The following is a 27,051-nucleotide window of genomic DNA, read 5'->3' as shown; positions in this document are numbered from 1 at the left end:
ACAAAGTTAGCACTAAATATTGATGTTATTATTTTCCCACTATTATTATTACTTGGCACGGCAAGAGTTGAACTGAGGAGATGGAGCAGGTTCCAGAGGACAAGCTTCAAATAGCCAGGCCCCCAGTGACACAACTAGTTTATCTACAACTACAGATCAACAGATTCAGGAAGGCTCAAGGATTCCACTTGGCTTAAGTTGCTATCAGCTAAGACTCAAAGCCCAGTTCAATTTAAAGATCTGATTTATTTATTTGGGGGGGGGGGGTGTAGGGGCAGAGGAAAAGAGAGAATCTCAAGCAAACTCCCCACTGAGCAAGAGGAGCCTGATGCAGGGCCCATTCCCAAGTCCTTGAGATCATGAAATCAAGATTTGGATGCTCAATCGACCGAGCCACCCAGGCACCCCAAAGATCAAATCAATTTAAATCTCCAGATAGTGGCTCCATCGAGTATCTGGATAGCATTGCAGGATAGATAGGGAACCAGGGGCTGCGTGCACTGCTAGTTTTGCATCCCAGTTGTCTGTGCTCCACAAAAATGCCCATGCCTTTGCACACATGGAATTTTACTCATTTTCTTTTGTTTACATTAATGTTTCCTCCTGGAAAATGCCCATCGCATTAGAACACTGGGGCTAGTGAAGTTTCAGAACCTAGGAACTTGGAGGAGCTGAGTAGAGGCAGCAGCCTTCAAAAAGGGCAAGAATGTTTTTTGCATCTCAGCTCTGCTCTCTAAAGCTGAGAGAATGAATGTCCAAGAGACACGCGGCCACGGCCTGGGCTGTGTTGGGCCTGTGCAGTTGCAGAGTCCAGACTTATGAAAGGCGAAAAACCAATACCTAAGTATCCGTCTTAGCATTGATACCTCCATAGATGTTTTCAAATACACTGAGATAGGATTTTGCCGTACTATGTTTCCAAAAATCTTGCGAACTTAAATTTCTTTACCTTCATATTATGAATATACAACATTGCTTTGTTAACTAGCACATGCACAGGACAGCATTCAAATGAGCTGAGAGGAATTCCCTCCTTCAGGGACATTTTCTTTAACAATATAACAGGACAGAGTTTCTAATTTATGGTCTGTGGCAACTCCTCACATTTTCCTTCCCCCCCACCTCAAAACCTCCCCACCCTGTTCTTTTTAATACTTGCAAAACTTCTAAAAAATAAATAAAAATAAAGCAATAAATAATATTTGAGAAATAGCCCCAATTTCTCTGAAGCCTGACTGTTTTCTTTCTGTGTTTCTTGCTTTTCTCCCACTCATTTTTTTTCTTCCACTTCAGTAAAGAAATCTTTGCCTTTTCTCAAACCTTTTCGGGTCTCTCCCTTATTTGTGACAAAAAGCCCAGGATAAGAGTGGGAAGGATAAAGCTTTACTTAATGGATGAGAGCACTTGTTAAGTTTTTTAATCATCACAACAAGATATGACAAGCTGTCTGATTTCAGAGCCTAATTTTAAGTATACGTTAGCCTGTGCTTCTCAGACTGAAAGTTAGGAGGTAAATGTGGTTCATTTTTTCCTGCATCAATTATAAGTAATGGAAGACATTATTTTTTATATAAAGGCAGGAGCAAATATTTTATGAAGCATGGTAAAAACTTCCAGTTATTTACCCAACATGAGTTCTTACCTTCTTTTTTATAGATCCCCAGGTTCATTCAACTTTATTTATTGAGCTGGGCAATATGCCCAGCTAAAAAGTCTACATTCCCCAGCCTCCATCATAAGCTGAAGCCACCATGGAAATCTTCCCAGAAAATTCTTTAAAGAAGGCTACAGTGGCTATTTGGGGCCTTTTGCCCTTTCATTCTATTTTCCTGCTCATCTCATTCATGATTATTTGAGCTATAGCCAGTCTTAGGACCTAAAGGTGATTTTGAGAGTGGAAGCCATGTGTCAAGGATGGAAGAGCAGAATTATGGTACAAACCTAGCTTCAGAATCTAGGATTTCCAGCCAAAACAAGACATACCAATTAAATTTAAATTTCAGATAGAAGGCAGGGGCATCTAGGTGGCTCAGTCTGCCCTGAAGCAACTTATGCATCTGCCTTTGGCTCAGGGTTGGGCTCCCTGCCCAGTGGGGAGTCTGTTTTACCCTCTCCCTCTATCCCTCTGCCTGCTAGTGCTCTCTCTTTCAAATAAATACGTAAAATCTTTAAAAAAATAATAAAATAAAAAACAATTTTAATATAAAATGTCCCAAATATTGTATTAATTTTGCTTTACTAAAAAAATTATTTATCCTGAAATTCATTTTTAACTAGATTACCTGTATTTCTCATTTATTTGTGTAAAAAAAATCAAATTATTTAATCAAATCTATTCGACAAACGTCACTAAGTAGACTTTATCTCTGGCCTTGGAAGCCCAAACCCATTCTCCTTTTTTCAATCTTTCTTCACAAGTTTATGGTTCTTTGTTGAGGATGCTGGAGAAGCTGGAATTCTAAGCCACCTTGGAGAATTACTCATTTTTCCTTGAGTGTCTGCTGTATATTCATGAGGCCTATATGTTAATGAACTTCTGTTTATTTTACTCTGTTAATCTTTTATGACAGGGATCTTAGGTAGGATCTCAGAAGGATAGAGGAGAAAAGATTTTTCTTCTCTTATGCTGTATTCCCACTGCTGGTATGATGTTCTTTTTGTTTGTTTCCTGTAACGTTTCTGTTGTTTTTCTATATCACCACAGCTCCCAGACTAGTGTTAATACTCTTAATTCGTTTTTAATAATAAGTAATGGTTTTTTGATTTATTGTTGATTAATATAACCATTTCCACCTCTACAAGGACTGTTTTGTAAGGTGGATATTGAAAATAAATCCATTAAGCTCCCATTTTTCCATGATGGCTGGGAAATTGAGAGTTAGATATTTTAACTTACAAAATGTCTCAGTAACTAGATATTTTTACCACCTATGTATTACACTGTAACTAACTATTGAATGTAAATTGGTTTTTCTTTTCAAGTTAATGTGAGTCAGCATTCTGAATATCTTTTATCAATATATACTTTTGTAAATAAATACCTAGTTGTGCTGACTTTCAAGTTTTTGTGGAGAAGTGAAAATGTACTGTTAGAAACTAATTTATTAGTACCATATGGTAGATTTCTTACACATTTAGTAGATGGAAAGGAAGAGTTTCAAAATGTTTGGTTGTATTTGACAAGCCTTTTAGAAACTTTAAATGCTAATTTAAGTCCAGTTTTTTTATCATCCCTTTTCTATTTTTGTAATACCTCACTTCCTTCTTGACAAGCGAGATGATTTCTATGTTTGCCTGGGACTGAAAGCTCAGCTTAAAATCTTCTGGGAACACTGTTTCCTTGAAAATGCCAAGGTCAAGAAGATGTTATGGGGGTTTCATTCCCAAGTTTTTTCTCTCTAATTAATTTGTTTTTGTCTGTTCAAAGAATACTCCCAAAGGCCTTTTTTTTTTTTTAATTCCCAAAGACCTTTTACAGGTTCTCTCTTTCATCCTTCAAATCAACTAGATGATGCTTTGCAAATGCTATTTGTTTTGAAAATTGGCAGCAGCATCCCTCAGTGCAAACGATTACAAACCAAACTTGCATCTCTTTCAGAGTTGCTTTTAGACTCTTATTTTATATTTTGCTTCTGAGGTTTGATAAACTGAAAGCACCTAGCACAAGAAACCTATTTAGTAAAACTCTTGAAGGGGGAGGTTTTGTGACTTCTCATTACAGAGGGACCTCTCTGCTGGTGCCCAGAGGTGGTTTTGTCAAAGAGAAACAAAGCTGGACTTTAGTTAAAGTAGTGAAAACATTTTATTCAGTGATCTTTGACAATGGGAGAAAGCGCGGAGCCCCATTCTGATTTGCACAGGGGTGACTTGGCATTTTAGAGGGAGAATGAGTAGAGATGGGGAGTGTGGCAAGCAGGACCTCAGTAGAGTCAGGAAGTGAAGCCCATCGAATCTGCCAGTTGGCAGTAAGTTACGGAAGTTTGAGACTCTATCCTTCCTGATGACTACATCAAAGAAATGTTTTTCAGGTCTGTGAGAAAGACACTGCTAGGTTCTAGGACTTGCATCTGTATCTCGAAGAAACAGAGGAAGGATCCACAGTTGTAACCCTCAGCGCTCTAAGAAAGGGAGGGCAAGGGCCTACCCTCAGGTGGCAAGAGCAAATGATAAATTCTTTTGACAGCCCTGAATGTTTCCATACAGGAACTCAAAAGGGGGCTGGGTGGTCCCAGGAGCGAGACCTTAAACTACTGGAAGCTGGTCAGGTCTCAGCCTCGGAGTTTGGAGGAGTGATTATGTGCAGTAATCCCCTGAGGGACACACTCCTTATTAAGACTCATGTACAACAAAGCTTTCTTTTTTTTGTTTTATTTTATTTTATTTTATTTATTTATTTTTATTTTTTTATTTTTTAGAACAAAGCTTTCTATGGTATTATATATCTCAGCTTATTTTGTAATGTCTTGGATGCCCTTTCATTACTTTGATACTGTAAACAGTATCACAATAGGCACTATTTATAATTTCCTGCTATCTGTTTATTTGAATATGTTTATAAACTGCTTCTAAGGACAGTATTGGATTAGAACCTCTGAGCTCTGAAGAAAAAGAAAATAAAACAGAATGTTTTGCCAAGCAGGTTCACACCCACTTCCTTTACATTTATTTTCTATGAATAGTGATCCAAGTATTGACTTAAAATGCAAAGGTTTATCTTTTTTCCTCATTTTGGCAATCTCTTCAAAACTTCAGCTCATTCACCACTCTTTCATTATATTCTTATAAGCCATCTTCTGAAATCATTCTTATGTCTTGTAATTATGTTAACCCAAAGTAGATTTTTAAACTTTCCTTGAATCATTTTGTAGAAAATAACAAATTACCTCTGGAACCAACTCAGATTTGAGCCCAATACCTCATAATTATTTATTATTCAATTAAAAGATTCTAATACAAATGTAAATGGCTTCAGCATTTTAAAATATGCTGCTGCTGCTACTGTTGCTGGCTCCCTATGAGACAAGCTGTCAAAGGAATGAGTGCCACCTAAAATAAACGTTTTCCTATGGGAATTTCAAATCACTAGGCTGAGGCACTGCATTTTAGACTTTGACTATTCTAAAGTGCAATGTTTGGGAAAAGCAAGTTTCATTTTTAGACAGACAGAAGCTCCACATAATTTTCAGAAGAGTCATGTTGGAGGGCACTGGTAATGATCTTCAAAAGCCCATTTGCCATCACAGAAGGCAACAAATGACACTTATCTTGTGAATCAACAAAATGCTTTTACTGCTCATATAGTCATGAATGTGCCTGTGTGTGTTGTGCGTGTGATGTGTGTGTATGTGTGAGAAAGACAGACAAATGAAGACAGAGAAAGAGACACAGAGAAGAAAGGGTGGGGAGAAAGGAAGGAGAGGCAGAAGAGGAAATACATGATTTATAAGCACCTTCTTCTGGATATTCTTCATTGGTCCCTGCAGATTGATTTCCATTCTTCTGTATATTGTTCTATAGCCCTGGCATTAATCTGATTTGCTTTCTGGCTTCCCATTGGGTCAGTCAAGGGTCACATTGACAGATTGAAGTTGCTAGAAGAGAGATATCAGAGATTTTGTGTTCTAGCTACCCCCTGCTGGTAGATAGATTGACTGCATTATTAACAAAGGTCACAGCCCCCTGGGTGAATTTCTCCAAATGCTTCACAATTTCTCCCTCAATCCACACGTAGCATTTCAAGAGAAGTTCCCCTAAGACCAAGTAACAGAAAAGAATACCAGCCTATTTATGGATAAATCTATAAAACATATGACCCCATTCAGAAGGGGATGTCCATCTTTCTAGAGCACTATTCCAATGTAGCTCTGAAAGAGAGTCAGGAAAGGGTATTGTCCCACTGGGAAGAACTGTGGGCAGTATGTATGGTTGGCCATTCTATAGAAGAGATGGTCTGAGGTATGAATCTACAGTGACTTATGGGCAGTGGCTAAGGTGCTGTTCAATTAAACAAAGGATCTGAGAAGAACAAAGACATCTGGGGAGAATGTTTATGGCTAGCCCTCATGCAATGGATTCAGAAGGTGAGGATAGTTGAGTAATGCCACCCAGCAGGCATGCACTGTGGAAGTAGCCTCAATCACCAAAGAGAATGAAATGAACATCCTCTGATGTCAGACAGCCTATTTCTGCCACCTTGATATTTGCTCCCTGGGCTCATGCAAAATAAGTCTTGATGGCAGGGACAAAGCCCATGAATCCAACCACAACTCAGAATGGATTACACCTCACTGGGGTAATCTGACCACTGCCACTACTGAGCGCCAACCTGCAAACAGCAGAGGTAATACAGCCTTCAATATGATTCCATCACCCTGAGGAACTGGCTGACTGCATGGTTGCAGGTTGATTAGATGTGTGCCTCAGATTTACGTTTTTCTTCCTTGTCTGTAGCACTGTTTGTGAACTTATAGAAGGCCATCTTCATCAGCATGATACCTTATTCAAAATTATCTCTGAACAAATCTCTTTTTCTTTTTTTGGAAATGAGCTCATGTCCACAGAATTAACGTGTCTTACCCACAAAACTTCTGAGTTTTATCACTCAGAAGCAGCTGGCTTGACAAGATGGTGAAACAACCAGTAGAAGACTCAGTTATTTTATCATCTAGGAAATAGCACTGTTTGGGACACTTTTTATAGGATGCATTAGGTTGTAAGTCAGAGACTAATTCATGGTTTGGTCCCTGCTACATCTAGAATTTTCAGGTCTGGAACCAACGGGAGGAGGAGATGAGAGTGGCCTCTATCACTGTTAAACCTAACAACTCACATCAGAAAATTTTGCTTTCTTTGTCTACCATTTTGGACCAAGTATGTTTGAAGGTTCAAATATCCACGAAGGAATGCTTCCACCAGAATTCACAATCCTGGTTCTGTTACATTGGAAGCCAAGAATGCTTCCTGGCTCTTTGGAGTTCTTACTGAGCAACCGAAATGCAGACATTTCAACCCCAATTACCTAGAGAGGAAACTGGGTTGCTGATATAGAACAGGGAAAGGCTATCCATGTAAGGAATCCAAAGGATTCTCAGGGATGCTTTTTTGTCATTAGCACTTTGTCAAATTGTATTCAATGAAAACTGCAGTCACTCTATAAAGAGGGCCTCCAAGAACCCAGACCTACATGAATAAAGGTTTGGGTCACTTCACAAACTGAAGAATACTTCCAGCAGAGGGGCTGGCAGAGAGTTACAGAAAGATGAGTTGTAGAAAATCGCAGTTATGATGGTAAACCTGGATTTCCTGATCAACTTACAAAATCAGGAGCTAGAGCAGTAACATCTTATGTGAATGAGTGGTTTTCTTCCTTCTCCTCACCTTACATAATAAATATCATGAATGGTGTTAATATTTTAGGTTTTAGAAGGGAGTATTGACTGAATGGACTTCATCTTGCAATAGCTCTTCTAATGATATGGAAATTTGTGTGACCCTGGCACCAGGCCCACTATTTTCATCCATATAAAGAACTCTTGAAATCCCAAAGACAAGAGTGGCCAAAGACAAGAGGGACAAAGGAGTGGACTTTCATGAATGTCCTCTGTTTGGCCTCCCAGGTTTACTGACCACAATGCTTCATCCTTTGCTGCTCCTCAAGGTTACATCACTGCTCTGCTGTTTGAGCTACATCACTTCGATCCTGGCCTTCTAGCTTCTGGTTGTGTTTTGTCAATGAGAGACATTCATAATTTAGATGTCAGAAGTGGGGAAATGTCAAGGTGTTTGCTCCTCTGTCTCCTTCCAGTGGCCCTGGGGTTTGGCAGTGGCTTCCTCCTTTCTCAAAGGCCAGATCTCCTTCCTGCCAGAGGGGCCACTGCTGCAGCCACAGCTTTTCTTCATCCACTGTGTGCCCTATCTCAAAAGATGAAAGCTTCCCACTGAGCCCCACCCTAACTGCTTCAGGTTGCTTAATTGCTTTCCTCAAGCCTGCTCACACCTCTGTGAAGAGTGTGTACTCATCATGTGTGTCTGCCATTTATTTCCAGCTCACAAATTCTCATTTCCATAGATTCCCTTTTGTGAGAAAGCAAACATTCAAAAGTAGAATAAATCTATTTTTAATGATCTCCAAATGAGCTTTTTCCCAAAAGAAAGAAAAAAAAAACTAAGAACTAGATTTTTACTAAGATAAACATTTGTGCACTTCATGTAAAAATTTCAACCTCCTGAGGCTTTTTTTTTTTTGTATTTTTTTTTATTGGAGTTCGATTTGCCAACATATAACACCCAGTGCTTATCCTGTCAAGTGCCCCCCTCAGTCCCGGTCACCCAGTCACTCCATCCCCCCGCCCACCTCCCCTTCCACTACTTCTTGTTCGTTTCCCAGAGTTAGGAGTCTCATGTTCTGTCACCCTCTCTGATATTTCTCACTCATTTTCTTAGCTAATGTTTCTCTTTCATTTCCTGTGACCCATGGTCAACTATCTTTTATGTTTTTAAATAAAGTGATAACCTTAGAAAGGACAAGGAGGATAATCATTCAACATTAATTGACGATCTATCAATGATCAGAATTTATGCATTCACAACACTATGAGAGGAATGCAAAACCCAAACTATGTATGCATTTATTTAAAAGTCAGTTTCAAGGTTCTACTGTGTGAACAGCTATTTTTTACTACGTCAGTAGAAAGACCAGTGCTGGGTATGGGTATGTAGTAACCATGACACAAAGTGTTAATCTCTCAACTGAGCAGAAAATTCCAGATTCCTGTCCTTCGTTTTCTCACTATCAAATAATAGTCACTAACATTGTGGTTTGTTCAAGAGTGAATTATAGAAATGTCTGTGATACATCTGGAGGGGAATGGATCAGGATGTTTGAAGGAAGCCCTAAATCAACTTTCCAGGCACCAGTGCCATGCCAGCACTGAGAATAATTCAGGAGCTGAACACGTCACTTTTCCCATTTTTCATTCCCGACATTCAGATGCAGATCGGTTTGCCCAGAGCCCTCAGGGTCCTTAAAAACTCGTTTTTTAAAAGAAGAACTTTCACATCATTTGCCACAGTCTCAAGGAAATAATTTTGCAAATAGAAAATCTTCTAAAGTAAAGACCAGTGGCAATGAGTCCTCCACTAACAGCAGATTTTTTTCCACATATCTCAACGGTTTTTCCTCTAATGACTCATCCTCCTTCTCAATTGATAGCAAATGGGGAGACATAAGGTTTGCCTTGAGTGTCTCCACTGACACATGAAAGTCCTTGGCCATGTTTCCAGGAATGCATTATCCAACCCAAAGTAAGACCTGTAGAGGTGTAAAGTATACACCAGCTCCTCCACCTCGTTATCACTGATCAAGCAACAGCCTCAAGGGATGGTGGCTGTTGCTCCAACCTTCATGGCCTCCAACCAGATTTTTCTGTCTCAGGGAATCCCTCTTCCCGTCAATGGCAGACTTGGTAATATTGCATGAAGATGTGAGGTTTGTGGGCTGGGACTTCCCTCAGAAGGGTGATCTCCAGGCTTTGGAAATCATAGTTAAAACAACTCAAAGCTGAAGATGAAGATCTGAGCATCACTCATATTGGCCTCCATCAGATGTTTCACACAGTCATTGCAGATCATTTGCAGAATTTTACCCTTATTGAAGTTTTTGGGTTGGCTGGTTTTTATATTATGTAAATCACTGTCCACCTTAGTTCAGACAAAGTAGATATTCTTCTTCATTTTTCTAATTGCTGTAGATAATTGTACATCATTGATTGTGAAGAATGTAGAAGAGATGATAATAAAGAAATTATACTCCCAATATTTCATTTTCTTCAGATACTCAGTGGTAAAAAGGTAGTGGTCCCCATGCCAGATAGGTTTCACAATATCACATCGGGAAAATATTTGTGTTTGTATTTGATTCTCTTCAACGTTGTCTCCACCAGCTTGGTGGCAGCCACTTCTACCTCTTGTCCCATGCCCTTCAGGCATTGATGAAGCTGGACTTCCCTGCCCCAGACTCTCCAATAACAGCAAAGTTCAGAGAGGTATTTTCAATTTTTCTCAGTGCATCACTAATCATAAACCACTTTCTGAAGGTCCCTCTCCTCTAGATGTGATTGAATCAAATTGATGGTTTCCTGAGGGACAATTTGGCTTCCCAGCTTGAATTCCCTAAAAAACTTGCCAACTCTGGAGTCCAAACCACCATCCACCATATGATGGGATGTGGTAGAGGAAGACTGACCCATGGCAGGAACAGTAGAAGGCACTGGAAATTGAGCTCCCTCAGCCTGGCCTTCCAAGCCACCAAGCGGAAAAGGCAGGGCTCGTGCTGTGCCACGTGGGGACAGGGAAGGCACGGGACGTTCCTTATGGGAACATGCTGTGCCCGTCCCCTCGTTGTCTTCTTATACATCACGCCTCAATGGACGTTTGAGGGGCCTTTTTAAACACCTGGTGGAGTTGGTTTCAGAATGATTTGGCATGGCACTGCCAAATTATGTTGCATGGCGGAGGTGACCATGAAGTTTTGCCATTTCATCTCGCCTTTTGCCTTATGTGGTGCCACCATCTTAAACAGGAGTGAATAACCCTCCTGAGGCTTTTGGGTGGTTCAGTCTTGTTGGACTTTTGATTTCAGCCCAGGTCACGATCTCAGAGTCGTGGGATCCAGTCCTGTGTCTGGCTTGGTGCTGGGTGTGGCGCCTTCTTTAGATTCTCTTCCTCCCTCTCTCTCTGCCCCTGCCCCTGCTCACATTCTCTCTCTCTTTCCCTCCCTCTTTCTAAAATAAATAAATGAATCTTTAAAAATATTTCAAATTCATATCAACAAGATGTGACTAGTTTCCCATCAGCCAAGTCTCCATACTTTGTTCTTCTCCATGTGTCAAGGAATCTATATATAAAAATCAATCCATACTTCAAGAATGTACCTATGCAAGTAAGTATAGAACATAAAACATAATGAAATTAATCCATTTAGATAACTAGTGACCAACCTTGAGGTCCTTGTGGATCCTCAAAGTTAATAATGGTAGATTGTCAATCAATTAAAACAACTAATGAAAATTTGATATAGACCATCCATTTGCCATGATGTCTGCGAGGAAGTAATGTGGCAACATACAGAAGAAGTTTTATTTTTTTAAAGATGTATTTATTTATTTATTTGTTTATTTATCTATTCATGATAGACATAGAGAGAGAGAGAGAGAGGCCGAGACACAGGAGGAAGGAGAAGCAGGCTCCATGCAGGGAGCCTGACACGGGACTCGATTCCAGGACTCCAGGATCGTGCCCTACGCTGAAGGTGGCGCTAAACCGCCAAGCCCCTCAGGGATCCCCCAGAAGATGTTTTAAACCACAAAATTCACTTGTGAATTTTAAAAAAAATATGTTATTTATAATATATTGGGAATAAAAAATTATGAAAATATTTCAGAGCATATTATTATAATGCCTTGTGGCAAATATCTTTTTTTTTTCTACTATACATCCATGTAAAAGAAGTAATGCTGGCAACATTTAGTTTTAAGTTGACTGTTATTTATAACAAGACTTATTAAACCTCATTATTGGGTAGTGACACTGCCTATACAGCATAGAACAAAACAATTTGCTTAAATTGTCTAAGAATTTAAGGCTGGGATGACAACAATACTGGATTCACTTAGGCTCATAAAATTTTGTATTGAAATCTAAATCAGCTGCTTGAATCAAACTAGTCAACTCATTTTTCCCACCAAGACTCTCTCTCTAGATTCCAAGGAAAACTATCTTTTATGTTGGAAATCTCACCTCCAGCTTCCATCACCTGCATTCTGTACAGCCTTCACAGCATGCCAGAGCCCACTACCTTTAATGCAGCCTAATCCTATCAGGGATCTTTTATGCGCATCAATGCCCCGTCTTTATTGCACTTCTGCTTTGATATTTAGCACGAGTCACTCATTTAGTTAGTGGTTGCATTTGATGTACTCTTTTTTTTTTTTTTTTTTTCTGGACTAAATGGCAAGTTCTTCTGAAACAGAAAGCCTCTTATGATTCAGATATAGGATCCAATATGCACTCACTCATAGAAAATGTTTAGTATATACTGGTGACAATTTTTGAACAAGTCTTCCCCTTCATTTTGTCCCTGTGATCCAGCAGGAGGACATGCCACATTGGGCGGCCATCACTTCACTGTACTGAGTATGTCTCCAATCAGATAGTGAATGAAGAGTGCTGAGCTAAGATTCAAGGGACCTGAAATCTAGTCCACACAGTTACTAGCCTAGTACGAAACCCAGCTATTTTGTCTCAGTTGTTCTTGTCCGTATCATAGAAATTCATATAATTTGGACAGCCAGATTGCTCAGTCAGGTCATCTGAGTTCAGCTCAGGTCATGATCTCAGTGTCCTGGAACTGAGCCCGAGAGGTAGGCTCTGCCCTTAGGGGTGAGTCTGCTTCTCCCTCTCTTTCTGCCTCTGCCCCTCCCACCCACTCATGCTCTCTCTGTATCTCTCTCAAATAAATAAAAAAGTCTTAAAAAAAAAAAGAAATTTAGATAATTTCCCAACCACAGAGAATTGTATTGAGATTCAAATTACATAATAGATAGCTAACTTTACTGCCCTCCACAGGAAAAAAAAAAAAAAAAGTATTATTAAGCCAGAGTAGGATTTAGACCTCTCCTCAAGGGAGCTGCATGTTCAAGCTCTTATGCTACTGTAATGTTATGGCTAGATGAATTTTATACCCAGCGATCTATTCCCAAAATAACTGATCCTGCCTTACTTTCAAAGACTTGGTCATAACTTTCTTTCAAAGGCTATTCACTGATTAGATGTACTGATTACAGCACTTTAAACCCAACCTGGCTTTACTTTGTAATAGGATGATTGACAGTTAATCAAAAGGCTAAAGATTCATTCATTCATAGAGATTCATAGAGGTTCTTTTTTTTAAAATCTGAGGCTACTAAAATCTGATACAACAGCAATTGTGTGTTTAAGTTTCCATGATTACACAGTTTATGTCTCGTCATTAGAAAAATAACTGACTGCAGAATAATCTAATCACACAATGAACTAACACTAACAAGAAAAAGAAATCATTTCTGTTTAGATTTATTTCATTTACTGTATAAAGGCTGAGATGCAGTTTATACCTGAAATATTTAAGGTAGTGAATCTTACAGACAAAAATCCAGACAAGAAAACAAACTAGGAGCTGTGTCCCCCACCAACATTGCTGCCCCAGAGTAGCTTGGCTTTAACATGTGCTCTGAAAAGATGCCCATGTCTTTGCGCTAATAGAATCATACTAATTTTCCTTTGTTTACATTTTAAAGGTTCCTTCTGGGAAAATGCTCATCTAGTGGAACAGTGGGGCTAGAGAAGATTCAGAAGCTGGGGACCTGGAAACGCTGAACGAGTGGGGGAGCTCCCAGCTTGCTCTCTACAACAGAGAGAGAGGGTTTCTGAGGGACACGTAGCTTGAGCAGACTTGGCTACATACTAAGATTTCATTGTCCAATCTCATCAAAGGCAGCCAAGCAACACCTAATTATATATTTTACTGTTTACATTTCTATAGATGTTCCTAAATACAGCGACAACAATCATTTTTTATACCATCTTTTCAAAAATGTTGTGATCTTTAATTCCTTTACCCTTTTATTGCAAACACACAACATTGCATTGTTAACTAGGTGGCATCCCTGCAACCAGGCTTTCCAGGGAATGGTGTTGATGATGATGGCAATGATAAGGATGGTGACAACTTACTCAGAAGGCATTTCAAAGTCCTAGTGATAAACTGGAATCCATTTTGATACCAAGCCATAGTCTCCTGACCCTAACCTTGATTTCTTCAGAAAAGACATTCACAGAACTACTGTATTGCTTCATTTTACTTTTTCTCAAGGGTTTTGTTTCTTTTTTAAAGAAGCATCAACCAGAAAGAGTGTTTTTACTCTTATGATAATATGAGCAAAAAGGAAGGCCAGAGCCAGAGAAGGGTGGAAGACAAGGCTGGGTTTCAAGTCTAATGAGACTCTTTAGAGTGTGTTTTGCCATGTTAAATTGTGGGGTTTTGTCTCTGGTTTTTGTTTCCATTTGCACAGTGCTTTGCTCAGCATTTGGTCCAGGTACTTAGGACACATGAAGAGATCTTGGCCACTGGTTCTAATCCAGCCCCAGCTGCAGTGGCTGGTGGTCCCAATCTGCCTTACACCCACACTTGTATGCCTTTCATCTTCTGTCTGCCATCTCTTTCCCATGAGGTGAATATTGCTCTGGAAACTGTTTGGTGCCTGCACATATGCAACTTGCAACTCAAAGTAAATTTAACAATCCTCAGAGTAAACATTTGACGAATTGCAGATAGAGGCTTGTAGAGAAAATTCTTCTCTCCTCTCTGGCTGCATGTTGTGAGGTATGGTAGCTCATGTGGCTTTATGGTGGGCAATCCCATGAGTTCAGCAAGCAGATGCACTTGCTATGAAGGGATACCAGATCCATATCCCAACTCTTTGTGTCTGCTATCTTCTCCCCCTGCTTCCCATTTGTGCCCCCTCCTTATAAGATTTTCACATCTTATAAACATGTTAGCATATATGTTTTTGCTTCAGGATTGATTCTTTTTTTTTTAACTGAAATCTATAAGTGAAATAGGTAAATAGGATTGAAAAGTACAAACTTCAGGTTATAAAATAACTCACAGAGATGAAAAGTACAGCATCGTGAATATAGTCAGTACTATTGTAATAACATTGTATGCACACAAATAGTGACTACACTTACCATAGTGAGTACTTGAGTAATGCATAGAATTGTTGAGTCACTGTGTTGTATACCTGAAACTAATATAACATTATATGTCAATTATATTTTAATAAAAAAGAAATATGAACAAAGGCAGCAATGGGAGTGGGAGTGAATACTAAATGAAAGGCATGAAATTATTAACGTAGAGGAACTTTGAGGTCAGGGTTATGGAGATATCTCCATTTCAACACTGAAATTGCTCATAAAGATGACAACATTGTCACATATAGGACAGTTTCACACCCAGTTGTTAAAGTCCTTACACCATCCATGGAGACCTCCCTGATACTCTTGTTCTTAATTATTGCCCTGTTCTCTGAGTTCGATCAATAAATTTTATCCCAGAAGTGGACCCTGAACTTTATGGTCAACTAATATTCGATAAAGGAGGAAAGACTATCCATTGGAAGAAAGACAGTCTCTTCAATAAATGGTGCTGGGAAAATTGTACATCCACATGCAGAAGAAACTAGACCACTCTCTTTCACCATACACAAAGATAAACTCAAAATGGATGAAAGATCTAAATGTGAGACAATATTCCATCAAAATCCTCAAGGAGAACACAGGCAACACCCTCTTTGAACTCGGCCACAGTAACTTCTTGCAGGATACATCCACGAAGGCAAAAGAAACAAAAGCAAAAATGAACTATTGGGACTTCATCAAGATAAGAAGCTTCTGCACAGCAAAGGATACAGTCAACAGAACTAAAAGACAACCTACAGAATGGGAGAAGATATTTGCAAATGACATATCAGATAAAGGGCTAGTATCCAAGATCTATAAAGAACTTACTAAACTCAACACCAAAGAAACAAACAATCCAATCATGAAATGGGCCAAAGACATGAAGAGAAATCTCACAGAGGAAGACATGGACATGGCCAACACGCACATGAGAAAATGCTCTGCATCACTTGCCATCAGGGAAATACAAATCAAAACCATAATGAGATACCACCTCACACCAGTGAGAATGGTGAAAATTAACAAGGCAGGAAACCACAAATGTTGGAGAGGATGTGGAGAAAGGGGAACCCTCTTGCACTGTTGGTGGGAATGTGAACTGGTGGAGCCACTCTGGGAAACTGTGTGGAGGTTCCTCAAAGAGTTAAAAATAGACCTGCCCTACGACCCAGCAATTGCCCTGCTGGGGATTTACCCCAAAGATACAGATGCAATGAAACGCCAGGACACCTGCACCCCGATGTTTCTAGCAGCAATGTCCACAATAGCCAAACTGTGGAAGGAGCCTCGGTGTCCATCGAAAGATGAATGGGTAAAGAAGATGTGGTCTCTGTATACAATGGAATATTCCTCAGCCATTAGAAACGACAAATACCCACCATTTGCTTCAACGTGGAGGGACCTGGAGGGTATTATGCTGAGTGAAGTAAGTCAATCGGAGAAGGACAAACAGTGTATGTTCTCATTCATTTGGGGAATATAAATAATAGTGAAAGGGAATATAAGGGAAGGGAGAAGAAATGTGTGGGAAATATCAGAAAGGGAGACAAAACATAAAGACTCCTAACTCTGGGAAATGAACTAGGGGTGGTGGAAGGGGAGGAGGGTGGGGGGTGGGGGTTACTGGGTGATGGGCGCTGAGGGGGGCACTTGACGGGATGAGCACTGGGTGTTATTCTGTATGTTGGCAAATTGAACACCAATAAAAAATAAATTTATTATAAAAAATAAAAAAAATAAATATATGTTGTAAACCTCAAAAAAATAAATAAATTTTATCTGAGCCAATTATGTAATAGTCAGCAATGTGCACTAATCATCCAAATATACTGCTTCTGTGTCCTTGACTAGATTATAAATAGCTTGTTTATAGAGTCTTCTGTGCCCCTTCTTAAAGGCTTGGCACAGTGATTATTCCAAAGTGGATTCAGTCAAGGCTTGCTAACCAATCAACTGAGCAATTTATTAAAATGAGAGCAACCTTAATGTAATTTGTTGTTTTCATAACTGGAGGCTTACAAAATTCTTATACTTTTTTCCACAAAAAGGCTTCATATCAAAAAAGAACATGTGTCTTTTAGAAGGGAAAATATACTCATCCATTCAACAAACATTTATCACATACCTACTATGTGCCAGGCATTTTTCCAGAAATGGAGAATGCATGATGAGACAAAAATTTAAAAAGAAACAATGAATTATTCCTGTTTGGGGAGAATGTAGTAGATGAAGAAAGAAAATGAACATCATAAATAAAGTATCTAGCATGTAAGAAAGTGATAAATGCTAAGTAAAAATACAGAGCACAGTAAGAAGACTACTGCAGAGGGTGGGTACTGAGGGTGGAGGGGAGGTCAGGCAGCACGGGCCTCTCTAGGAAAGTGACATTGAAGGCACCTGGGTGGCTCAGTTGTTGAGCGTCGGCCTTCGGCTCAGGTTGTGATCCTGAGGTCTTGGGATCGAGTCCCACATCAGGCTCCCCTGAGGGAGCCAGATTCTCCCTCTGCCTATGTCTCTGCCTCTCCCTCTCTGTGTCTTTCATGAATAAATAAATAAAATCTTTAAAAATAAAAAGAAGGTGACACTGGAGGTAGGAGATAACCACGTGCTACTTCCTGTTTCCATGTGGGATCCTTCTACCTCCACGTTATTTTCATCTGATATTAACATTCCCTGGCCCTTTTCTTATACTTTATGTAAAAGCAGAGAGAGTATTCTCTCTTCATCTTCCCTGAACAGCTCCTTTTTATCTGTGCCACCTAACATGACTCTATGGGCAGCAGACCAGAACACCCAGATTCTAATCTTCACTTTATTCTACGTTAGTTGTATATTTATATAGCCATTATTATTACCTAGTGTGTGTGAATACTAACTGTGTGCTAAATACTCTCCTAAATATTTTATGAGATTATACAAATTTATCTAAAGTAAACTGAGACCCAAGAGATTTCAAAGGTTCTTTGGTGCTCCAACCTTCTATATATTTGAGACAATTCAACTCGTCTCCTAAAAAGATAAGAAATTGTTTCACAGAACTGTGGTACTTGATGTGAGCACTTTGTGTGTGTGTATGGAAGAAAAAAAAATTTACATCATTTTAATCCTGTAGAATCATATCTAGTAGGTTTTTTTTTTAACAACGCTACAAATGAAAAATGAAAAATGAAGCCTGGAAGTGTAAGTAACTTTGGAAAGTTATAGCAGATCTGGGCTTCCCATTCAGATTCAAATCCAAAGTGCTGCTGTCTCCACCAGTTTGGTTTACTCGCTTACTAAGTATTTTTCAATATGTACCGGGCATACATGAATGATGTCCCAAACTGCAAGAACTTAGAGCTTTTGGTGGAGACAGACCAGGAAAGAGACAATTACAACATAAAACATTAAATGTCATAAGTGAGGCATAGATCAAACAGAAGTGCATTTACCTCGGATCTAATAAAATTTAAGCTTCCAAAGTGCTGGAAGGGTTCTAATAAGGTGTTTATGGGATTGTTTTGTTTTTGTTGTTCAGTTTGCACATATGTGGTTTGTAGTTACTTCCATGTAAAGTTATTTATGAGACTCTTAAAGAGAGAGTGTATGGTAAGATAAATAGTGGTTCCTAAAGATAACTCAGATCTTAATTCCTGGCATCTGTGAATGTAAAGTGACATGCAAAACAGAGTAAGAATTTTGAGATGGGGAAATTATCCCGGATTACCCAGGTGGGCCCTAAATACAATCTCAAGGAGATCTGAGAAGGAAGAAGAGGGCAGTGTGACCTTGAAAATGGAGGGAGAGGCCATGTACCACAAGATGCAAAGATGGAGTGCAGGGCAAGGCTCGATTCTCTCCTAGAATCTTCAGAGGGAGTGCAACCTTGCTGACACCTTGATTTGGGGGCTCACTAATACTGATTTCAGATTTCTGACCTCAAGAATTGTAAGATAATAAATGTTTATGTTTTAAGCAATTTTATGATAATTTGTAATAGCAGTCATAGGAAACTAATACAGGGTGGAATATTCCAGGAATATTCCTACTTCCCAATGGGTGACACATGGAGCACAGGAAAGGAGGCTAAAGGCTACAAGTCAGTACGAATGCATCTTCTAGTGTCCAACACTGAAAGTTTGAAATATAAGAAACCAGAAGCTACTCTGGAAAACTCTTTCCATAATCAGACTGTAAAATTATAATCAGAGAAAAATTGATCCAACTACATCAAAAATTCATTTTTTCTTTCTTGAATTATATGAAATCAAATTAATCAGAATTCTTGTGTAAAGATTTATACTCTTTGAAAGCTACTCACTGACTGGAGCCTGGGTAGACGGCAGGAAAAATATATTAGAAAGAAAACTAGTAAGGGGAGATTAGGAACTGGAGAAAGGTCTGCTCTTAGAGTATAGTTTTTAAACTGGGACAAGCTATTCTTCCACAGCCCGCCTCTCCTGAGGTAGTGAGCAGTAGCTTGTTCTTCACATTTACTCCTGGGAGCATGGGCTGCTGCTTCCTACACAGACTGCTGGTTACTCTAGAAATATTTTCCCAGGCATCACAGTGTAAAATATTACAGCATTCTGTGTTAAAGATTAACTGTCTGAATCTCTATACATCATACTGTTGTGAAAATGTGAATTTTTATAAAATTGTCTCTTGTTAAAAAAAAAAAGAGTATAAATCAATAGCAATACTATTGCTGCTTGTGAAGTTTCCTGTTTTATGCATTAACCTAAGGGAAGTTTCTTATTTTATCTCACTACCAACATAAAAACAAGTTTTGATCAAATGTGTTAGTGGAAGGATTACGTTATCTTTTTTTCCTTAGAGAACATTATGATAAAAGTTCCAGGTATTAAAAAGGCAAGTAAGGAGACTGCAGTAAAAAAAATGTAGGCAAAATATTTCAGCAGAGTATCAGGCATTAATTAATAAAATTGTTATGTTCTTTTTCTGGATTTTAATGTTTTTTTCTGGATTTTTATGTTTCCGATATCTGAGATTTATTTTCTCATTCTAAATAAATAATTGTTCTTTTACAAAAAAGATTTATTTATTTATTCATGAAAGACACAGAGAGAGGCAGAGACATAGGCAGAGGGAGAAGCAGGTTCCTCGCAGGGAGCCCAGTGCGGAACTGGATCCCAGATTCGGGGATCACAACCTGAGCCAAAGGCAGGGGCCCAACTGCTGAGCCACCCAGGCGTCCCAAATATTTGTTCTTGTGCCTAATTTTACATTTATTCAATTATTCTTTTAAGATAAGGTCCCCATAATTCATAAGTTTCAGGCCCCATAAAGCCTGATCTACCCATGGTACCAAGTGATTGGAAATGTGACAGAGGGAACTCAACCCAGCACATGCTGGAATTCAGGATGAGCTTCTGGGTGGGATGGCGCGGGGATCCTGTGGCAACTTCCAAAGGCTAATGGAGGAAACTGGGATGTGGGGAAGGAGGTTTGAGAGGAGGCGGTCATCATTACACAGAACTTTGTCTACTCCCTTTTACTGAGAATAGTAGAATTTATATAGATGATGGATTTAGCAAGCAGGTAGGTTTTCAATATTATCTGTCTCTTTCAGTTTTACAGGATCATCACTCAGATTTGTTTTTTAAGCAATCATGTAGGTGTATACTAAAACTGAGGGCTAACACCCACTCAAGGGAAAATCACAGCCTTGAGGGATTGGTGTGGAAGATCACTGATATTTACTAGCCTGAGAAGAGCAAACAATAATCACAGCAGGAAAAGCTTTTCATACCAGCAAGAAAATAATGTGCCCAATATTAGATTAGGAATATGAGTTCAATTTATTCCATTTCATTGCAACTTCATAGTTTATTGCGACATTATGGAAGGCAACCTATTTAACGCTTCTAAGTATTGTAGTTGATGTTAGCATAAGTCTTCCTCACTGCCCTGGAACTCATATACATAGTTTGGGTCAATTCACTGAAATACGGAGTAATTTGCATCTATACATTTTAAAATCCAAGAATATAATATGTGAACACATTGGCAGAAAAGCCAATAGTTATAGTAAAATAACTCTTTCATACAATTTCTTCATTTTTTCTTCAAGGGTTAAAAATTCAAGAAACCTATCACAGTATTAACAAGTACCTCACTGCAGTAACACCTTAGCATAAGGACAGGGAGTGCATGTGGTAGGTTGAGTCAGTCTGAAGCCCACCCTATACCCTGCGTGCAGCCTCAGAAATACCTAAAATAAACCTGAACAAGGCTAGCCTAGAGGACAGCGTGGCCAATAAAAGGCAAAATCTGAGGGATGGACTGAAACTCATCCAATGCTCATCTAGGAGCACAACCTTCTTTAGTTCAGAGTCACATTATGTGGGGGCTACCCAAGAGTTTACTGGCATTCAGCATAGGAGGAAAAGTAATTTGGGGATTTTTAGATGAGATCGGGCATGTTCAGAGTGGTATGGCCACAGACTAATTTTGGGATTTTAGTAGCAGATTTCTAAATAAATTCGTATCTCTACGTTGGAGGCCATATGTAGAATTCTGTCGGAAAATGTGACCCATAATACCACCTTATACTTAACTCCTAAACATATGTTTTCTTCCAGTCATTTCTTATGCATCTACAAACCCTTCACAATTGAGTTTATTCTATGTAATTTTTATGACCTACTTTTTAATTGAATAATATAGTTTGAGCATTTTCCCATGCCAGTAAATATTCCTCAACCATATTATTTAAAATGACTTAAGAGCATGCCATTGTACACATGTGTCATAACTTAGTATTTTCTATACTTAGAAATTTATGCCATTTCCAATATGAGGCTATCAACTAATACTGTGATACATATTCTCATATTATGAAGATGTACACAGCTAATTATTTCCTCAGTTAATTTCTAGAAAAGTAATTATTGCATATGATCATTATTTTTAAACTTAATGGACATTTTTCTGAAGAATACGTACAGATAGAAAGGTGCTCAACATCCCTCATCATCAGGGAAATACGAATCAAAACCACAGTAAGAATTTCCTCAAACCTATCAGATGGCTATTATCGAAAACACAAGATATAAACTGCTGCAGCCATAATGGAAAATACTGTGGCGTTTCCTCCACAAATTAAAAAGAGAAGTACTACATGATCCAGCAATCCCACTTCTGTCTGTATATGAGAAGGAAATGAAAACTCTAACTTGGAAAATGTATGCACTCTCATGTTCACTGCATGAACAAGCCAAGACATGCGAGCAACCCAAGTACTCACCAATGAGGAAATGCATAAAGAAAATGTGGTCTATATGTGTATATATATGGAATAATATTCAACCACAGAAATAGGATGGAATCTTGCCATTGCAAAGACATGGATGGGCCCTGAGAGCAAGTATGTTAAGTGAAATAGGTCAGAGAAAGAGAAAGACAAATACTATATGATCTCACTTATATGTATAATTTGAAAAATAAACAAAAAACAAAACCCTGAACTCACAGATACAGAGGACAGATAGGTGGTTGCCAGAGGTTGCCAGAGGCATCAGGGGTGAGTGGAAATGAGTGAAGGAGGTCAAAACATACAAACTTCCAGTTACAAAATATAACTGTTATAAAATATATAAGTCCTGGGGATATAATGTACCACATGGTGACTATGGTTAATAATATTGTATTGCATATTGGAAAGTTGATAAAAGAGTAGATCTTGGGGACACCTGGGTGGCTCAACAGTTTGGCACTTGCCTTTGGCTCTTGGAGTACTGGGATCGGGTCCCGCTTTGGGCTCCCCGCATAGAGCCTGCTTCTGCCTTTCTCTCTCTCTCTCTATCAAGAATAAAAATAAAATCTTAAAAAAAAAAAAGAGTAGATCTTAAAAGTTCTTATCACAAGAAAAAAAAATGTATGTGTGGTGATAGATGTTAACTAGACTTATTGTGGTGATCATTTTGCAATATACACAAGTATTGAATCATTATTTTACACACTTTTAAAATTAATATATTAAATGTCAATTTTATTTCATTATATATGTCAACTTTATCTCAATAAAGAAATTGTATAGATATTACCAAATTATAATCAGTAAGATTCCACTAGCAACATCAGAAATTCTGCTTTACCTTTTGTCAACACAAAATTGACTTTTTAAAAAAGATTTTATTTATTCATGAGAGAGAGAGAGAGAGAGAGAGAGAGAGGCAGAGACACAGGCAGAGGGAGAAGCAGGCTTCATGCAGGGAGCTTGATGTGGGACTCAATCCTGGATCTGGGGATCACACCCTGAGCCAAAGGCAGACACTCAACTGCTGAGTCACCCAGGCGTCCCCAAAATTGACATTTTTAAAGAATTTCTGGCCAGATATATGGCCAGAATACTTTATTATTTTCACATTTATATTTCTTGAATCATTAATGAGTGAATATTTTTCATAGGTTTATTAACATTTGTATTTTTTTTACTTTTTCTCTTTAAATTTTCTACTCATGTTTATCCAGTTATTTTTATTTTCTATTGATTTTAATTATATTTCTTTTTATCCTAGAATATTATTTAATCATTTTGTGTATTTATACAATATATATTTTAAGCATTTTCCCATTTGGCATTTGCATTTTAATTTTTTCCTTTCTAAAACTGAGGTATAATTCCTATACCTAAAATGAAACAAAAAAGCAGAGCAAAGTTTTATTAAAGCACACTCCAAGGGAGGAGTAGGCCAGTCAAGATAGACAAAGGCCCTGGAAACTCTGGGGTGTTGGCGCTATCAATTTTTTTAAAGATTTAATTTATTTATTCATAAGAGGCACAGAGAGAGGCAGAGACATAGGCAGAGGGAAAAGCAGGCTCCCTGCAGGAAGCCTGATGTGGGACTTGATCCCAGGACCCCGGGATCACAACCTGAACCAAAGACAGATGCTCAACCACTGAACCACCCAGGTGCTCCTATGTCAATTTTTTCTTTTGGGTGGGTCCTAGGGTTCCAACATTTTAGACATGCCTGGATTATATAACAATTAGCCAACTGCATGTGTCCTTTCCCAAGATATTTAAAATATCTGTGTGTGGGGAAGGGAGGGCCTGTTTGGTTCAGTCAATTGAGCATCTGACTCTTAATTTTGGCTCAGGTCATGGTATCATGAGTTGTGGGATGGGGCCATGCATAGTATTCCACATTAAGCAGGGAATCTGCTTGAAGATTCTCTCCCTCTAAAAAAAAAAAAATCTCTCCCTCTGTCCCTTCTTCCACTCTCACATTCTCTCTGTGTCTGTCTGTTTTTCTCTCTTTCAAATAAATAAATCTTTAAAAAATAATATATCTTCATGGGGTAGGAAATGGCAACATCATTTTTATTCTAGAGACAGAGGTCAGATAAGAAGAAGTGGTTGCTTTCTGCACAAGCGCAACAAGCACAATAAACTTACCTCTTCCTCTGCCAGGATGTTGTAACTGCAAACCTATTACTAGATGGGAGTAATGAGGTAGTCCCTGGGCAGTCCTCACTTGGGGCTCCCCCTCAGGACATCTAAGGTCCATCCTCCTGTCACTCATGCCTAGCTTTCTGCCTAACATTAGTAGTTAAGTTTTTGGGAGTCAAAACTTACACATGGATTTACATAGTTAAGTTTTTGGGAGTCAAGACTTACACATGGATTTACATCTGTTTACATCCTTAACCCTCACGTTGTTCAAAGGTTGACTGTGCTTATATATTACAATATGATTACCACCTTAGCATTAACTAAAGCCTTCATTACATGACATAATTACTTCTTTTGTGGTCAGAACATTTGTGAACTACTTTACTAGCAATTTTCAAATATATAATATTGAAAATATTAATATACACTGTTAAGTATAATCGTAATGCTGTGCATTAGAACCCCAGAACTTGTGCATCTTATAGCTGGAAGTTTGTACCTTTTAATCAACACTTCCCCAAATCTCTCACCTCCCAGCTACTGGTAATGACCTTTCTACTATTTCTATGGTTCAGCCTTTTCTGATTGTACATGTATGTGATAACATATAGTATTTGTCTTCTATCTAACTTCATTTGGCATTATATGCTCAAAATCCATCCATGTTGTCACAAATGGCAGGATTTTCGTCTTTCTCAAGGCTGAATAATATTTCATTGTGTGTGTGTGTGTGTGTGTGTGTGTGTATCTTAAATATCTCACATCTTTTTATTCACTTACCTGTCCATGGACATTTATATTGTCTTAATATCTTGGTTATTGTGAGTGATGCTGTGATAAACATAGGAGTGCAGATATCTTTTTGATATACTTCTTTAGTTTCTTTTGGATATATACCCAGAAGTGGGATCACTGGGTCATATGGCATTTCTATTCTTAATTTTTTTAGAGGAACCTACTTACTGCTTTCCACAGTGGCTGCACCAATTTACATTCCCACCAGCAGAACACCAAGATTCCTTTTCTCCATGTCCTTGCCAACACTTGCCAATTTCAAGTCTCATGTTTAAGTTTTTAATCCATTTCTGGTTAATTTTTATGAGTGGTATAAGACAGGGCTCCAATTTAATTTTTTCTGTGATTGATAATCTAGTTTGATTATTTATTATAGGGACTTTTAGATATACTGCTTTCCTCATTGGTATTCTTGATTCCCTTGCCAGTTGTTAGCTGACTACATATGTGGGGTTTATTTCTCCACTTTCTATTCTATATGTCTACTTTTACGTCAGTACCATACTGCTTTGATTACTAGAGCTTTGTAGTACAGTTTGAAATCCGGGAACATGATGCCTCCATCTTTGTTCTTTCTCAGGAATGCTTTAGCTATTTAGGGTCTTTTATGATTCCATATGAATTTTGAATTCTTTGTTCTATTTCTGTAAAAAGAAGTCATTGGAATTGACAGGGATTAAATTAAATTCAGATGGTGTTTGGTAGTAGAGAAGGTTAACAATATTAATTCTTCTAATCCATAAGCATGGATTATCTTTCCACTTCTTTGTGTCTTTTTCAATTTCTTTCATCAATGTCTTACAATTTTTAGTATACAGATCTTTCATCTCTTTGGTTGAACTTATGCCTAAGTATTTTATTTTATTGTTTTTGATGTTATTGTGATTAGGATTATCTTCTTTACTCCTTTTAAAAAATATTTGTCTTGGGATCCCTGGGTGGCGCAGCGGTTTGGCGCCTGCCTTTGGCCCAGGGCGCGATCCTGGAGACCCGGGATCGAATCCCACGTCGGGCTCCCGGTGCATGGAGCCTGCTTCTCCCTCTGCCTGTGTCTCTGCCTCTCTCTCTATCTCTCTGTGACTATCATAAATAAATAAAAATTAAAAAAATTAACTTTAAAAAAAAATATTTGTCTTAGTGTATAGAAACATAATGGATGAAATGGACTGATGGGCTTTTCTGAACTAATTCTGTAAAATCTATATTATTTGTTGTGTGTATCTACTGAAGTCTTGTCTTAGTGTAGCATTTGACTGGGCAGAAATTTCCATTTAGCTCCCAGGACCAACCAGTCACTCAGTCTTTGCTAAGGGCCTCTATGTTGAGGCCCTTATGTCCTTGTTGAGACATATCTTCAAAACTCAGCCAGGTAATTGACCTCTCTGCCTTAGCCTTCACTTCCTGTTTGTGTAGAGCTCAAGATCAGCCCAAGGTGACATGTTAGGTCATTTCCAGGTGTGTCCTGAGCGTACTCATAGTCCTGAGTATGATCACAATCTTATACATATGAGTGACCTTCTAGATTCCTAGGAATATGTCAGAGCTCTTCAAAGCCACTACAAACATCTCTCCTATATTTTCTTTTTAAGCTTTTTGGTTAGTTTGTTGTCTGCTTCAATTTTCATTCCCTCCAGCAGCTGATTAATTTAACAATTGTCTCTCACTCTATGCCCCCACCCCCTGCCATTCCCCAACATGTTCCCAGGAGAAAAGGCTACACTGGGCAAATTCTGAGTCAGATTAAAGATAACCTTGAAAGGAGAATTCTCTAGGGAACCACCAGACAGGTCAAAATATGATCATTTGGTAGAATTCTCTAGGGAACCTCCAGACAGGTCAAAATATGATCATTTGGGGGAGAATGAAGATCTGAAAAAGTTTTAAATTTTGTTTTGCATCCTCTGATGACTGCCATTTTCAAAAGGATTTGAATTGAGTAAACTGAAATGCCACAAAATTCACCATTTTTAACCAGATTCATCCACTTTCTTGACTAATTTCTCCCCAGATAACTGGAAGGCTTTGCTTAATTTCTAGAGTTCTGAAAAAGGTGATTCTGACCATTTTAGCAGTTT

This window comes from Vulpes lagopus, chromosome 9, assembly GCF_018345385.1.
Source record: "Vulpes lagopus strain Blue_001 chromosome 9, ASM1834538v1, whole genome shotgun sequence".
Classification (NCBI taxonomy): domain Eukaryota; kingdom Metazoa; phylum Chordata; class Mammalia; order Carnivora; family Canidae; genus Vulpes; species Vulpes lagopus.
This window is presented reverse-complemented; position numbering follows the sequence as displayed.